Source organism: Theropithecus gelada, chromosome 13, assembly GCF_003255815.1.
Source record: "Theropithecus gelada isolate Dixy chromosome 13, Tgel_1.0, whole genome shotgun sequence".
Lineage (NCBI taxonomy): Eukaryota > Metazoa > Chordata > Mammalia > Primates > Cercopithecidae > Theropithecus > Theropithecus gelada.
In genome coordinates, this window is record NC_037681.1 from 1,974,409 (window position 1) to 1,990,767 (window position 16,359).

Below are 16,359 nucleotides of genomic sequence, written 5' to 3' on the forward strand. Positions count from 1 at the left end.
GCTTGTGCCAGTAGTTCCCACTACTTGGGAGGCTGAGGTAGAATGATGACTTGGGCTCAGGAATTTGAGGCTGCAGTGGGCTGAGACTGAGCCACTGTACTCCAACCTAGGCAACAGAACAAGTCCCTATCTCAAAAAATAAATTAAATAAATAAGTGATGCAAATGGCCAATAAGCACATGAAACAATGTTCAACACAATCATTGGGAAAATGCAAACCAAAATTACAATGGGCTACCATTTCACATCCACCAGGATGGCTATAATCAGAAATATAGACAATAATAAGTGTAGACAAGGAAATATCAGAACCTCATACATTGCTACTGAGAATGTAAAATGGTGCAGCCACTTACATGCTGGAAAAAGTATGGCAGTGCCTCAAAAGTCAAACATGGAATTACTATACAATCCTATGAATAAAATTGACCAGCACTTCTACTCTTAGTTCACAAGAACTGAAAACGTTATGTCCATGCAAAAGCTTGAACATGAATATTCATAGCAGCATTATTTACAATATCCAGCAAGTAGAAACAACCCAAATGTCTATCATCAGATAAATGGATAAATAAAATGTAGTACAGGTTGAGTATTCCAAATCTGATAATCTGAAATATAAAATCTGAAGCTTTTTGAGCACCGACATGATGCTCAAAGGAAATGTTGATTGGAACATTTAGAATTTTGGACTTTTGGATTTGGGATGCTCAACCAGTAAGTATAATGCAAATATTCCCAAATTTTTTAAAAATCCAAAATTTGAAACATTTCTGGTCCCAAACATTTTGAATAAAGGCTATTCAACCTGTATATTCATACAATGGAATATTACAGAGTAATGAAAACAAATTTGGTATGATACATACTACAAAGTGGATGAGCCTGAAAAACATTATGCTACAGGTGGACGTGGTAGCTCAAGCCTGTCATACCAGTACTTTGGGAGGCCAAAGCAGGAGTTTGAGACCAGCCTGGCCAACATAGTGAAACCCCACCTCTACTGAAAATGCAAAAATTAGCCAGGCATGGTGGTGCATGCCTGTAATCCCAGCTACTTGGGAGGCTGGAGCACCAGAATCTCTTGAACTTGGGAGGTGAAGGTTACAGTGAGCCAAGATTGCCTGAGCACTCTGTCTCAACAAAACAAAACAAAACAAAACAAATTATGCTGAGTGAAAGAAGCCAGTTGCAAAAGGCCAACCGTGTATGACTCCATTTACATTCATGTGAAATGAACAGAATAGGCAAATCCATGGAGACAGAAAGTACATTAGTGATTGCCAGGGGCTAGGGGAGGAAGAAATGGGGAGTGATTGCTAAGGAGTATGAGGATTTCTTTTTTTTGAGAGAGAGTTTCGCTCTGTCACCCAGGCTGGAGTGCACTGGCATGATCTCGGCTCACTGCAACCTCTGCCTCCTGGGTTCAAGAGTATGAGGGTTTTGGGGGGGTTGATGGAAGGTTCTCAAATTAGACAGTGGTAATGATTGCACAACTTTATGAATACCCTAAAGGCCACCAAGCAGTACACTTCTAAAGCATGACTTTTATGGTATGCAAATTATATATCCATTTTTTTAAGTCTAAAGCACAGTTCTCTCAAATAGCTGACGGTCTTCAGTGTTCAAACATTGCTGTTCAACATCATCTAATTATCAATAACTTATGTTTTTTGTTTTTTGTTTTTTTTTTTTTTTGAGACGGAGTCTTGCTCTGTCGCCCAGGCTGGAGTGCTGTGGCCGGATCTCAGCTCACTGCAAGCTCCGCCTCCCGGGTTCCCGCCATTCTCCTGCCTCAGCCTCCCGAGTAGCTGGGACTACAGGCGCCCGCCACCTCGCCCGGCTAGTTTTTTGTATTTTTTAGTAGAGACGGGGTTTCACCGTGTTAGCCAGGATGGTCTCGATCTCCTGACCTCGTGATCTGCCCGTCTCGGCCTCCCAAAGTGCTGGGATTACAGGCTTGAGCCACCGCGCCCGGCCTCAATAACTTATGTTTTTATTTTCTGAGGTGACCACAAATCACATTGTTCTTGATGAATTAATTGATTCAGGACCTCTGAAAAGACAAAAAATGGAAAGAAGTTCAGAAAATAAATAGCATTAATTATTCAAATTTTAATTAATAAGAATGTAAAACATTTTTCCTAAGCAACAAGGAAAATAATAGTCATGTCGGTAGACCTGGAGACACCTCCGTTCGATGATGTGACGAGTGACTTTAGAACTCAAACATGACACAAAGACTCTCATGTTCTGATTTGTTCACTTATTCATCTCTCAAACTACTACTGGTTGTTAATATGTGCTGGGCCCTGGGGAGAGACTGTGAGTTTCCTCAAGGACCTCAGTGTCTAAGGTAAGAGGTAAACCTGTGACCAAATCCTTGTAGTGCTGAGGATAATGTGCTAGAAGGGTCATCACGCAATGTTCTAGGCCCAGCAGTGGCCTGACCGACAGTGCAATTGTTTTCACGCACAGATATTCTCAAAGGTCCCAGAATCAGCCCAGCATTTAACTGCATTTCCTCTCTCACCAGCAGCATTTTCTCCAGGTATATGTTATTACCCCAAATCGTCAACTGACAGCACAATCGTGACGTCTACAATTTTTTTTTTTTTTTTTTTTTTTTTGAGACGGAGTCTCGCTCTGTCGCCCAGGCTGGAGTGCAGTGGCCGGATCTCTGCTCACTGCAAGCTCTGCCTCCCGGGTTCACGCCATTCTCCTGCCTCAGCCTCCCGAGTAGCTGGGACTACAGGTGCCCGCCACCGCACCCGGCTAATTTTTTGTATTTTTTAGTAGAGACGGGGTTTCACCATGTTAGCCAGGATGGTCTCGATCTCCTGACCTCGTGATCTGCCCGTCTCGGCCTCCCAAAGTGCTGGGATTACAGGCTTGAGCCACCGCGCCCGGCCTACAATGTTTTAAAAATATGAAGTAAGTAGCCATGGACAGTAGCACATCACCTATGGGACCCGCTACTCGGGAGGCTTAGCCCAGGGGGATTGCTTGAACCCAGGACTTCAGGGGTGCCTTACACTGTACTATGATTATGCCTGTGAATAGCCACTGCACTCTAACCTGGGCAACATAGCTAGACCCTGTCTTTTAAAAAATTAGCCTGGAGTGGTGGTGCACTTGTAGTCCTAGCTACTGGAGAAGCTGAGATGGGAGGATTCTTGAGCCCAGGAATTTGAGGCTGCAGCCAGCTATGATGACACCACTGCACTCTAGACTGGGTGGCAGAGCAAGAGCCTGTCTTAAGAAAAACAAATAAATAAAAATTAAAGTTGCTTTTTTTTGGTTTGTTTGTTTTGTTTTGTTTTGTTTTGTTTTTTGAGACAGAGTCTCTCTCTGTCGCCCAGGCTGGAGAGCAGTGGCGCGATCTCGGCTCACTGCAAGCTCTACCTCCCGGGTTCACGCCATTCTCCTGCCTCAGCCTCCTGAGTAGCTGGGACTACAGGCGCCCGTCATCACGCCCGGCTAGTTTTTTGTATTTTTTAGTAGAGACGGGATTTCACTGTGTTAGCCAGGATGGTCTTGATCTTCAGACCTCATGATCCGCCCGCCTTGGCCTCCCAAAGTGCTGGGATTACAGGCATGAGCCACCGTGCCCGGCCAAAATTAAAGTTTTAAACAAATCAGCAACATATAAAAAATAGTGGCCAGGCACAGTGGCTCATGCCTGTAACCCCAGCAACTCGGGAGGCCAATGTGGGAGAATCGCTTGAGGCCAGGAGTTCCAGATCAGTCTGGGCAACATAGCAAGACCCTGTTCTCTACAAAAAAAAAAAAAAAATTAGTTTATAAAAATAAATAAATAAATGTGTAATAACAATTAAAAGGTTTTAAATAAAAATCAAAATGTATAGTTTCTTTTAAAATTCTGGGCTGGGTGCCGTGATTCATGCCTGTAATCCCAGCACTTTGGGAGGCTGAGGCAGGCGGATAACTTGAGATCAGGAGTTCAAGACCAGCCTAGCCGACAGGGTGAAACCCCGTCTCTACTAAAATACAAAAACTGGCCAGGCGTGGTGGCACACACCTATAATCCCAGCTACTTGGGAGGCTTGAACCTGGGAGGTGGTGGTTGCAATGAGCAGAGATCACACCACTGCACTCCAGCCTGGGTGACAGGGCAAGACTCTGTCTCAAAAAAAAAAAAAAAACCTGGGCTGGGCTGGGCTGAGTGTGGTGGCTTACTCCTACAATCCAAGCACTTTGGGAGGTGGATTGCTGGAACCCCAGGAGTTCAAGACCAGCCTGGGCAACATGCGAAACCCCATCTCCACAAAAATACAAAAATTAGGTGGCAATGGTGGCGTGTGCATATAGTCCCAGCTAATTGAAAGGCTCAAGAGGGAGGACCACTTGAGCTCAGGAGTTCAAAGCTGTAGTGAGTTATGATCATGCCACTACACTCCAGTCTGGGTGACATAGCAATATACTGTGTCTAAAATAAACAAATAAATAAAATATATTTTTTAAAAACCTGGCAGTGCTGGACCTCTCTACTGGCATATAACTCCAAGCTAACATAGAATAGTAGCTGTTTCCACTCATCAGATGCACAAATGGAACAAGACTTCCATAACCTGCCTAGGATTGATAAACTGGGTGTTGGGTTCAAGGGGCTGCATTATGCTGTCATCTCTTCTTTGCATGTATTTTTAGATGTCTATAATAATAGGTTTAAAGCAAACAAAAAAGTCAGGGTATGCATTCTTCAATTGGCCACAGTCCCCACCTTGTGCTACGTAATTGAGGCAGAGTGTTGGTTACCATTCACTGGAATTGAGCTACTATTTGTCTTAGTTGTATTAAAAGTCTACTAGCCGGGCGCGGTGGCTCACGCCTGTAATCCCAGCACTTTGGGAGGCCGAGATGGGCGGATCACGAGGTCAGGAGATCGAGACCATCCTGGCTAATACGGTGAAACCCCGTCTCTACTAAAAATACAAAAATTAGCCGGGCGCGGTGGCGGGCGCCTGTAGTCCCAGCCACACAGGAGGCTGAGGCAGGAGAATGGCGTGAACCCGGGAGATGGAGCTTGCAGTGAGTGGAGATTGCGCCACCGCACTCCAGCCTGGGCGACAGAGCAAGACTCCGTCTCAAAAAAAATAAATAAATAAATAAATAAATAAAAGTCTACTGATGGCCGGTTGTGATGACTCACACCTGTATCCCGGCACTTTGGGAGGCCGAGACGGGTGGATCACTTGAGGCCAAGAGTTCGAGACCATCCTGGCCAACATGGTGAAAGCCCTGTCTCTACTAAAATACAAAAGATTAGCCAGGCATGGTGGTACGCGCCTGTAGTCCCAGCTACTAGGGAGGCTGAGGCAGGGGAATCGCTTGAACCCAGGAGGCAGAGATTGCAGTGAGCTGAGATCGTGCCATTGCACTCCAGCCTGGTGACAGAGCAAGACTTTGTCTCACAAAAAAAAAACAAAAAAAAAGATAGTCTACTGACATGTTTTTCACACCTCTCCTGTTTGTCTTATTTTCTTTTCCTGTGTGTGGCTCCTGTACACTCCTTCGAGTACAGTGTCTCTAAAAGAAGTCTTGGCCAATGGCCAAACTCTGCCCACAGATGTGTTTTGCTTGGCCCAAAGAATGTTTTCCTTAATAAGAATGACACAGGTGGGCATCACTTGCTAGTTTTCCTAGTCCTCGCCCCCCACTACCTTGTGATCCTCTGGCCCAATACACATTTATGTTCCTTACCTTGTCCCTGTAGGCGTCTGAATTTTAGAATGGAAGACAAGAAAGACAGTGATTGTATTCAGGATTTCTACTGGTATATGGATGGACCCTGCAAATCTTCAAGAGTCGTGGAAGTCCTGTCTGCCATTAATCCTTTCCATTTAGTGATTGTTGTAAATATCTTCTATTTGGGGGGTTTAAAATAGCTCTTTATCTTTCTTAATCTTTGACTAAATGAGCAGCTATGTTCTGCCCAATATTGGTCAATATCATCACCTCCATCTCTGACTATGTCTCATTATTATTAAATATTCAACAGAACCGGGTGACAGTGAGTAACTAACTCAATATGACCAAATACAGTTTATACTCAAGAAAATGCAGACAGTCTATGATCACTTCAAAAACTTACAAGCTTCCCAGTAGAGGGGGAAAAAAATGCAACACCAAATAGGTGTAAGACATTATTATATCTCTACTGAGTTGATTTCAAAAATGAAAAGGGTAACATTCTGTGATTACGAGAAACAGGTTCGCTTGCACATCACTTGGTAGCTGCAAATTGTTGGATCAGGTAAGTAACTTGCAAATATTATAATAGGCATGGTTAGGTAATTTCATTGGAAGATAAACCCCCTCAAAAAATAACCAAAAATGAAGCAGACAAAGATATTTCTACTAGTGCCATTTATAAGATAAAAAAAAAAGTAAACAAATCCCAATGCCAAAAATAAGTGATAGACTAAGAAAACTTTCATTTATTATCATTATTATTAGAGATGAAGTCTTGCTCTGTCTCCCAGGCTGGAGTACAGTGGAGCCATCATAGCTCACTGCAGCCTTGAACTCCAGGGCTCAAGTGATCCTCTCACTTCAGCCTCCTGAGTAGTTGGGACTACAGATGCACACCATCATGCCTGGCTAATTGTTTATGTTTTGCAGAGATGGGGTTTCACCATGTTTCCCAGGCTGGTCTTAAACTCCTGACCTCAAGTCATCTTCCTACCTCAGCCTCCCAAAGTGTTGGGATCACAGATACAGTATAGTTTTGATGTTTGCCCCTTCCATATCTCATGTTGAAATGCGATTCCAAATGTTGGATGTGAGGTTTAGTAGGATGTTTGGGTCATAAGGGTGGATCCTTCATGAATGACATCCTTCCCCTCCCAGTGGTAATGAGATCTGGCTGTTGAAAAGATTCTAGGACCTCCCCCTTCTCTCTCTTGCTTTTTCTCTCACCGTATGACACCCCTGCACTTGTTCACCCTTTGTCTTCCACCATGATTGTAAGTTTCTTTTTTTTCTTTCTTCCTTTCTTTTCTTTTCTTTTTTGTTTTTTCTTTGTCTTTTTGAGATGGAGTCTCATTCTATCACCCAGGCTAGAGTGCAGTGACATGATCTTGACTGACTGCAACTTCGACCTTCAAGGTTCAAGTGATTCTCCTGCTTCCGCCTCCCAAGTAGCTGCGACTACAGGTGCATGCCACCATGCTCAGCTAGTTTTTGTATTTTTAGTAGAGACAGGGTTTGGCCATGTTGGCAAGGCTGGTCTTGAACTCCTGACCTCAGGTGATCCGCCTGCCTTGGTCTCCCAGAGTGCTGAGATTACAGATGTGAGCCACCACATCTAGCACCCATTATCATAAGTGTCTTTAGCCTTTACCAAAAGTTGACCAGATACTGGTGCCATGCTTGCATAGCCTGCAGAACTATGATCCAAATAAACCTCTTTTTAAATAAATTACCCAGCCTCAGGCTTTCCTTTAGAGCAATACAAATGAACTGACACAGAAAATTGGCACTGAGGAGTGGGGTGCTGCTATAAAGCTATCTGAAGATGTGGAAGCAGCTTTGGAACTGTGTATTGGGCAGAGATTGGAAGAGTTTGGAGGTTACAGAAGAAAACAGGAAGATGAGGGAAAGTTTGGAATGTCTTGGAGACTGGGTAAGTGGCTGTGACACAAATGCTGATGAAATGTTAACAGTAAAGACCAGTCTGAGGAAGTCTCAGATGGAAATGAGGAACCTCAAACTGAAAAAAAAAAAAAAAACCTCGAATGTGTTATGCCTTAGCAAAGAGCTTGGCTGGATTGTGTCCATGATCTAGGAATTTGTGGAAGGTTTAACTTAAGAGTGGTGGAAGAAATTTTTTTTTCTTTTTTTTTTTTGAGGCAGAGTCTCATTCTGTCGCCAAGGCTGGAGTACAACGGTGCGATCTCGGCTCACTGCAACCCCCACCTCCCCAGTTCAAGCTATTCTCCTGCCTCGGCCTCCCAAATAGCTGGGATTACAGGCACCCACCGCCACGCCTGGTTAATTTTTTGTATTTTTAGTAGAGACAAGGTTTCGTCATGTTGGCCAGGCTGGTCTCAAACTTCTGATGTCAGGTGATCCCCCCGCCTTGGCCTTCCAAAGTGCTGGGATTACAGGCATGAGCCACCATGCCTGGCCAGGTGGAAGAAATTTCTAAGCTGCAACGTGTTCGAGATGAAGATGTGGCCTGGTCAAACAACCTATGGTCAGGTACAGGAGGAAAGCAATGACTTAAAGTTGGAACTTATAATTAAAAGGGAGGCAGAGTACAAAAATTTGGAATATTTGCAACCTGGCCCCATGGTAGAGAAGGACAAAGCATTTTCAGGGCCGGGTGTGTTGGCTCATGGTGAAACCCCGTCTCTACTGAAAATACAAAAATTAGCCGGGTGTGGTGACGCATGCCTATAATCCCAGTTACTAAGGAGGCTGAGGCAGGAGAATCGCTGGAAGCCGGGAGGCAGAGGCTGTAGTGAGCTGAGAATGCGCCACTGCACTCTAGCCTGGGTGACAGAGTGAGACTCCGTCTCAGAAAAAAAAAAAAAAAAAAAAAGACTATAACACAAGACATAAATATGTGTGTGTGTGTGTATATATATATCTCTCTCTCAAAGCTTGAACCACAACACCCCCTGGCACATAAAAAAAACTGTAAATCTCTGATTGTTCTTTAATTATTTCTATGTATATGTCATATCAGCTCAGGTCAATTGTAAACACACGTTTTAGGAATAGTGAATGGCATCACCATAATTTATATAGTGTATAATTTACCCAACTGTTCCTGCCTGTCCTGATTACGGTTAGTTTTTATATGTGGAGGTTAAAAGGTTTTGCTGTGATGCTCTTTCTGTATTCTTTTAAGTTTTCTGATCTTCCTGATCTTCCTAAGAAATACAGAGAACAATCCCACTCCTCAGAATGACCTGAAGCTATCCTGCCACCTTTTAAGAAGACTGTTATTGATTATTTAATTTATTGAATAATTCATTTAGCAAACATGATTTGGGTAACAACTAGGGTCCAGGCTCTGTGCCCAAGCAATGAAAAGAATAAGATTCCCCAACTGCAAAAGAACCAACATAAAATTGTCCTCATGGGGATTAGAAAATTAAAATTCAAAAGTCAAAAATATCTCTCCTTTCTTTTTTCCTTAAAGAGAAAACAGTTGTCAAAAAGAAAATTTGTTTTGAGACAGAGTCTCGCTATATTGCCCAGGCTGAAGTGCAGTGGCTATTGACAGGTACAATAATTGCACACTGTAGCCTCGAACTCCAGAGCTCAACTCCTCGATCCTCCTGCTTCAGCCTACTGAGTAGCTGGGACTACAGGTGTGTACCACTGTGCCCAACTGTCTCCTTTATGTTCTACTTAAAATAATACACAAACTTCCTACAGCTTTTTGAAACTACTCACTTTAGTTAGTATCTATTCCCCGCTTTCTTTTATCTACAAAATGAGGGTAAAGATGTGAATAATCTACGTCCGATTAGCAACAAGCTACTTAACCAGAAAACACCAAAGAGGTGGTTGGGAGCAGTTCATGAGCAAATAAATTTGGAAAATGAGTCAAGTCATATTCCATATTAGGAATTTACATGCATATTCACTTATTAAAGGGCCTGAAAAATCATATTTTAACTTTGGCTAATCCACAATTTCCAAAACATATCTGACAATAGAACCATTTTTTTTCATAGATTTTCCAGCACTAACTTTAGGGACTGGTGAACTATGAGTCATAGGCATTCTATATGAGAATCACCTGAGGGTAACTTTATCAAAATCTTGCAAAGAGACTTTCAAGGGTTTAAGTTAACATTTAGATCATTAATGCTTTACAGGTAACAGTGTGATAATGGCCAGGAGGACTAGTAGCCAGAGAGCAGAAATGGGCAGGATGAGTGTCAGGAATGTCCTAGGAAACTCCAGGCTGATGACAATAGGAATGAATTAGGAATCAAGCACCTACATTTTAGTCCTGGTGTCCCCTCAAACTCATGTTTCATCCTGGGGAAGCCACTTTCCTCCCCGGACCATCTGTTAAGGGAGGGGTTGAATTAGACTGGTTGGCACTACCCCATAGGGTGTAGAAATGTATGAGGCCATTTTTACTTGTCAGTGACTAGGAGGATCACTACTGACATGTAGCATGGAAAAGGTCTATGGATGCTAGAGATTTGTGGCATGACAGATAGTTTCACACCTTGAAGGTTGCATGATTTTCTAACGTTCCTCTGGACATTCACATAGGAGGTTAAAAAAAAAACCATAAACCTGATTATTTTGGATACCAATGATCCAAGCCTACAACCTAATCTCAAACTGTACATAAATGGTTTAATATGCACTAAAATTTCCAGGAATGCAACTACGTTGCAAGTTGAGACAGTTGGACTTGATATATTCTGAACTTTGCCAAGAACTTTGGAATATTGCATCACTACTCGTAGGTTTTAATTAAATTACCGATATTTCAAGTCTGTATTAGTCTTCGCTTGTAGCTATAACATTCACGTTGACTCTATGTAGGGGTTTAAGCATCTGAATGTTACATCATCTAGAGCAGGCTAAAGTGTCAGTAGGCCGATAAGGCGTCTGCACTAGAATGTTTCTGTTAACATCTTGCTTCTTTCATCAAGAAAGTCTTTGGCTGGGTGCGGTGGCTCACGCCTGTAATTCCAGCACTTTGGGATGCCAAGACCCATGGATCACTTGAGGTCAGGAGTTTGAGACCAGACTGGCCAACATGGTGAAACCCTGTCTCTACTAAAAATACAAAAATTAGGCTGGGCGCACAGTGGCTCATGTCTGTAATCCCGGCATTTTGGGAGGCCGAGGCAGGTGGATCACCTGAGGTCAGGAGTTTGAGACCAGCCTTGCCTACATGATGAATCCTCATTTCTACTAAAAATACAAAAATTATCCCAGGTGTGGGGTGCTACTTGGGAGGCTGAGGCAGGAGAATTGCTTGAATCTGGGAGGCAATGGTTGCAGTGAGCCAAGATCAGGCCATTGCACTCTAGCCTGGGTGACAAGAACGAAGCTCCATCCTCCCTCCAAAACTAAAAAAATTAGCTGGGTGTGGTGGCACATGCCTGTAATCCCAGTTGCTCGGGAGGCTGAGGATGGAAAATCACTTGAACCCAGGAGGCAGAGGTTGTAGTGAGCCGAGATCACAACACTGCACTCCAGCCTGGAAGACAGAGGGAGATTCCGTTTCAAAAAAAACCAAAAAACAAAAAACAAAAAAGTTGGCTGGGCGTGGTGGCTTACACCTGTAATCCCAGCACTTTGGGAGGCCAAGGCAGGTGGTTCATGAGATCAGGAGATCAAGACCATCCTGGCTAACATGGTGAAGCCCTGTCTCTACTAAAAATACAAAAAAAAAAAAAAAATTAGCCGGGCGTGGTGGCATGTGCCTGTAGTCCCAGCTACTCGGGAGACTAAGGCAGGAGAATCACTTGAACCCGGGAGGCAGAAGTTACAGTAAGCCGAGACTGCACCACTGCACTCCAGCCTGGGTGACAGGGTGAGACTCTGTCTCAAAAAAGAAAACAAACAAACAAACAAGTCTTAAAAGGAAATTTTTTTTAAATAAAGAAAGGGTCTCACTATGTTGTCCAGGCTGGTCTTGAACTGCTGGATTCAAACTAGCCTCCTGTCTTGGCATGAGCCACTGTGCCTGGTAAAGAAAGTCTTGCTTGATGGAGACTAAAAACAAGTCAACAAAACTAGTGTGCTTAGTGATGTATTGGTTTTTATTCTGGTGTAAGTTTTTACCTCATTGCAGACCAGTAACAATTTATTTTATGTTTACAGCAAATTGTTCTTTTATAGTCATGTATATAAACTTTATTACAGATGTATTTTATTTCAGAAAAGGAAAGCGGACATAACAAATATTGGTTATGAAAAAAGAAAACTGGGCACAATGGGATTAATATCATTGGATCTAAGGGTGGATTGCCAAGGGCAGGAGCAGGGCATGGCAGCGTTGGGTGAGGGGTTTTAGTTTGCCCATAGCATCATTAGCTACCCCACTCAGTTCTCTGATAAGGATAATTGAGAAACCCCGTCTCTATTAAGAAATACAAAAAAAAAAAAAAACTAGCCGGGCGAGGTGGCGGGCGCCTGTAGTCCCAGCTACTCGGGAGGCTGAGGCCGGAGAATGGCGTGAACCCGGGAGGCGGAGCTTGCAGTGAGCTGAGATCCGGCCACTGCACTCCAGCCTGGGCGACAGAGTGAGACTCCGTCTCAAAAAAAAAAAACAAAAAAAAAACAAAAAAAAAAACTTGGCATAAAGAGAGTGCAGGTCAGTTGCTACCTTGGGACATCTCTTTCAAACAGAACACGGGCCATGAGCCCCATCTATGTAGAAAGTCTGGGGCACTCTGCTAGTGAAGTCTAAGTTCTTTGTCAGACTTTTTGTTCCCAGTCTATTTCTACATCTTTCAAGATTTGCAGTTCTATGTCTTGACCTATCAGTATAGCTACCCAAGTCACAGAAAGAATTGTGTTCTTCTCTATCTTCTCTATCAGGAGAGCAATTCAATGCTTTTCCCACCCCTAAAACAAGGATAATTACCTCCTTCATTTCCCTGTCCCCTGAATGTGTACTGGGAAATTGATGAGAGTAAATTTTCTTTAGATAATCAATGCAATTCAGCCCAGCAAGAGTTAAAGCTGGCTTCCTGTCTCTGCTGGGGAGCCAGGCTGGACGGGGCTCCTCCTGAACTGGGCGCAGATGCCGCCATGCTTTGTTGATTACAATCTCCCACACCAAGGAGGCTTTGACTAGGTTTGACATAATCAGCTCACAGCCTCTGCCTGCACTCTTTCACAAACAGGCCATTTTCACATCTTTTTCATGGAATCCGACAAGCGGAAAAATAATTAATGTTACCTCAGCCCAACAATGACCCTGGCTCTGATTCAAAAAGAAGGCATGTTGCATAAACTGCCCTTTAATTGAGGGTTGGGGGCAGACCCCACATACTCCTGTATCGGTTCTGCCTCCCTGGCCAAGGATGATTAAGGCTTTCCTAAGATTGAGGACCCATGGTCACTGAGTACTACTCAGTTTCAGGTTCAAAGAGCTTCCGTGAAAGAATTATGTTCATGGTATTTAGCAAGCACAGACCTGTGGTGCTGGTCAGAGAATTCCAGATGCTTGGTTGTTCCCATTTTACTGATAAAAACAAAGTGACTTCCTCTTTGCAGAAAACACAAAATTAGAACCCATAACTATTTTTCAATGTTTCTTTTCTGTCTCTTGAAAAAGAAAATACAAATGTGTTTTGTTGTGGAAGTCTGTGTGGTCACCTTCAGTGCTGTGGTGAGTGTGAAATGGTGCAGCCACTTTGGAAAATAATCTGTAAGTTTTTCAAATGGTTAAATGTACAGTTACTATTTGATCCAGCAATTCCACTTCTAGATACATATCCAAGAGAAACGAAAACATACATTCACACAAAAAGCTGTACCTGAATATTCGTGGCAGTATTATTCATAATAGCCAGGAAGTGAATACAACACAAATGTACATCAGTTGATAAATGGATAAATAAAATGTGGTACATCCATGCAATGGAATAGTATTTGATCATAAAAAGGAATGAAGTACTGATAGATGTTATAACATGGGTGAACCTTCAAAACATGCTAAGAAGTCCGTCACACACACACACAAAATGCATATTATTTTATTTATACGAAATATTCAGAATGGGCAGATATAGACAGACAGAAATATTAGTGGTTGTTTCAGGCTAAGGAGCATAAATGATTGAGGGGTAAATAGCTAAGGAATGTGACATTTATTTTTGAAGTGATGCAAATATTCAGTGGCTCACGCCTGTAATTCTAGCACTTTGGGACGTCAAGGCAGGTGATCACCTGAGGTCAGTCAGGAGTTTGAGACCAGCCTGGCCAACATGGCAAAACCCTGTCTCTACTAAAAATACAAAAATTAGCTGGGTGTGATGGCAGGCACCTGTAATCCCAGCTACTTGGTAGGCTGAGGCAGGAGTATTGCCTGAACCTGGGAGGCGAAAGTTGCAGTGAGCAGAGATCGCACCACTGCACTCTAGCCTGGGTGACAGAGTGAGACAGCGTCTCAAAAAAAAAGAAAAGATTCTAAAATTGATTATAGTATTTGTTACACAACTCTATGACTATACTGAAAATTATTAAACTGTACACTTAACAAAAAGTGTAAAGTGTACCCCAAAAATAATTACTCTAGAAAAATAATTGTCAAATTGTGGGCCAAGAACCCTGCAGATTCTGAAGGTTTTGCAGGGGTTTCTGTGAGTTTTTTACCTTTTCAAAAACTGGATTTCCTTTTTCAAAATCATTCAGCCCAAAATATCATGAATTTCTTTAATTTAGCAATAAAACATAGTACAATGGATTGAATAAAAAAGCAAAGATATGAATCAAAGTGTCCATTTTTTACCAAGCCATAAGAAATCTTCAATAATTTAAAAAGAAATAGACTTAACATGGTCACCAGAGAAAATCTGTAAAATATGGAAAAGTGAAAAAAGACAGTAAATGTCTTTCAGGATCTGACCAACCACAGGGAACCACTGATGGCACGTGGGCATGTTTCCATCTGGTCTTTTTCTGCCTCCTTGAGTCCCACCCACATCTTGTGAAGTGGTGAAGCTGTGGCAAGGGACCCAGCTCTGTTGAGCAAGCCCCTTCCCTCTTTGGCACCATTCTCTTACAAGTAGAATAGCCAATATCTGCCTTGCTTCAGTGTAGCAGGATCCCATTTATAACTGTTTAAGACTATGTTTACTTACTGAATACAACAGTAGCACATGATCGTTCAAAAAAAATATTGTTTGTGTGCATCTGTGCATCATGAATGTATAAAGCAGAAAGCAGGCTGATACGGTGTGCACTGGATCCAGGTGGCAAGTGCAAACGCATCTCTTAAACTCGCCAACCCCAAATCCCGTAAAATGACAGAAAAGTGGCTTAACGATCAGTTTATTATAGCAAATAAGAACAGATGTCACTAACAGACCAGAAATCATGAAGAATTCCCGGAAGACAGCATGTAGAATGGAAACAGATGAATGAGAGGAGAAACTCCAAACATACTCTGTCAAAAACTACAGATGAAGAAAAAGAAATCCAGAGAAACACCAAATTCCAAGTCAAATAATAGATTCACTGTCTCTTGTCTGCAATTCTTAAATCCAAAAGGTTCTCAAAACGGAAAGATTTTTTCCCCCTAAGTTTGGTACAAACTCATTTGCAGCAAAATCTGACCAGGACTGATGTAAAGCTATTTGTAGATTTTATTTATCTTACTTCGTGTGAATATTCATTTCTTTCTTTGCAAAAAAATTAATACGTCTGATTACAGGATGCTACTCTAGACCCGTTGGAAGCATTATGAAATATCAGTAGATGCTATGCTAGTTAACAGAGTGTCGGCGGGGCGCGGTGGCTCAAGCCTGTAATCCCAGCACTTTGGGAGGCCGAGACGGGCGGATCACGAGGTCAGGAGATCGAGACCATCCCGGCCTACACGGTGAAACCCCGTCTCTACTAAAAAATACAAAAAAACTAGCCGGGCGAGGTGGCAGGCGCCTGTAGTCCCAGCTACTCGGGAGGCTGAGGCAGGAGAATGGCGTAAACCCAGGAGGCGGAGCTTGCAGTGAGCTGAGATCCGGTCACTGCACTCCAGCCTGGGCTACAGAGTGAGACTCCGTCTCAAAAAAAAAAAAACAAAAAAAAAAACAGAGTGTCAACATGATTGGATTGAAAGATGCAAAGTATTGAGTCTGGGTTTTTCTGTGAGGATGTTTCCAAAGGAGATTAATATTTGAGTCAATGGGCTGGGGAAGGCAGACTCACCCTTAATCTGGTGGACACAACCTAATCAGCTGTCATAGAATATAAAGCAGGCAGAAAAAAGTGAAAAGGCGAGGTAGGCCTAGCCTCCCAGCCTACATGTTTCTCCCATGCTGGATGCTTCCTGCCCTCAAACATCTGATTCCAGGTTCTTCAGTTTTGAAACTCAGACTGGCTCTCCTTACTCCTCAAGTTTGCAGACAGCCTATTGTGGGACTTTGTGATTTTGTAAGTTAATATTTAATAAACTCCCATATATATATGGAATGCTATGAACATCCTTTCTCTCTCTCTCTCTCTCTCTCCTTTTTTTTTTTTTTTTTTTTTTTTGGAGACAGAGTCTTACTCTGTCACCCAGGCTGGAGTGCAGTGGCATGATCATAGTTCACTGCATCCTCAAACTCCTGGGCTCAAGTGATCCTCCCATCTCAGCCTCCTGAGTAGCTGAGACCACAGGCTCACACCATC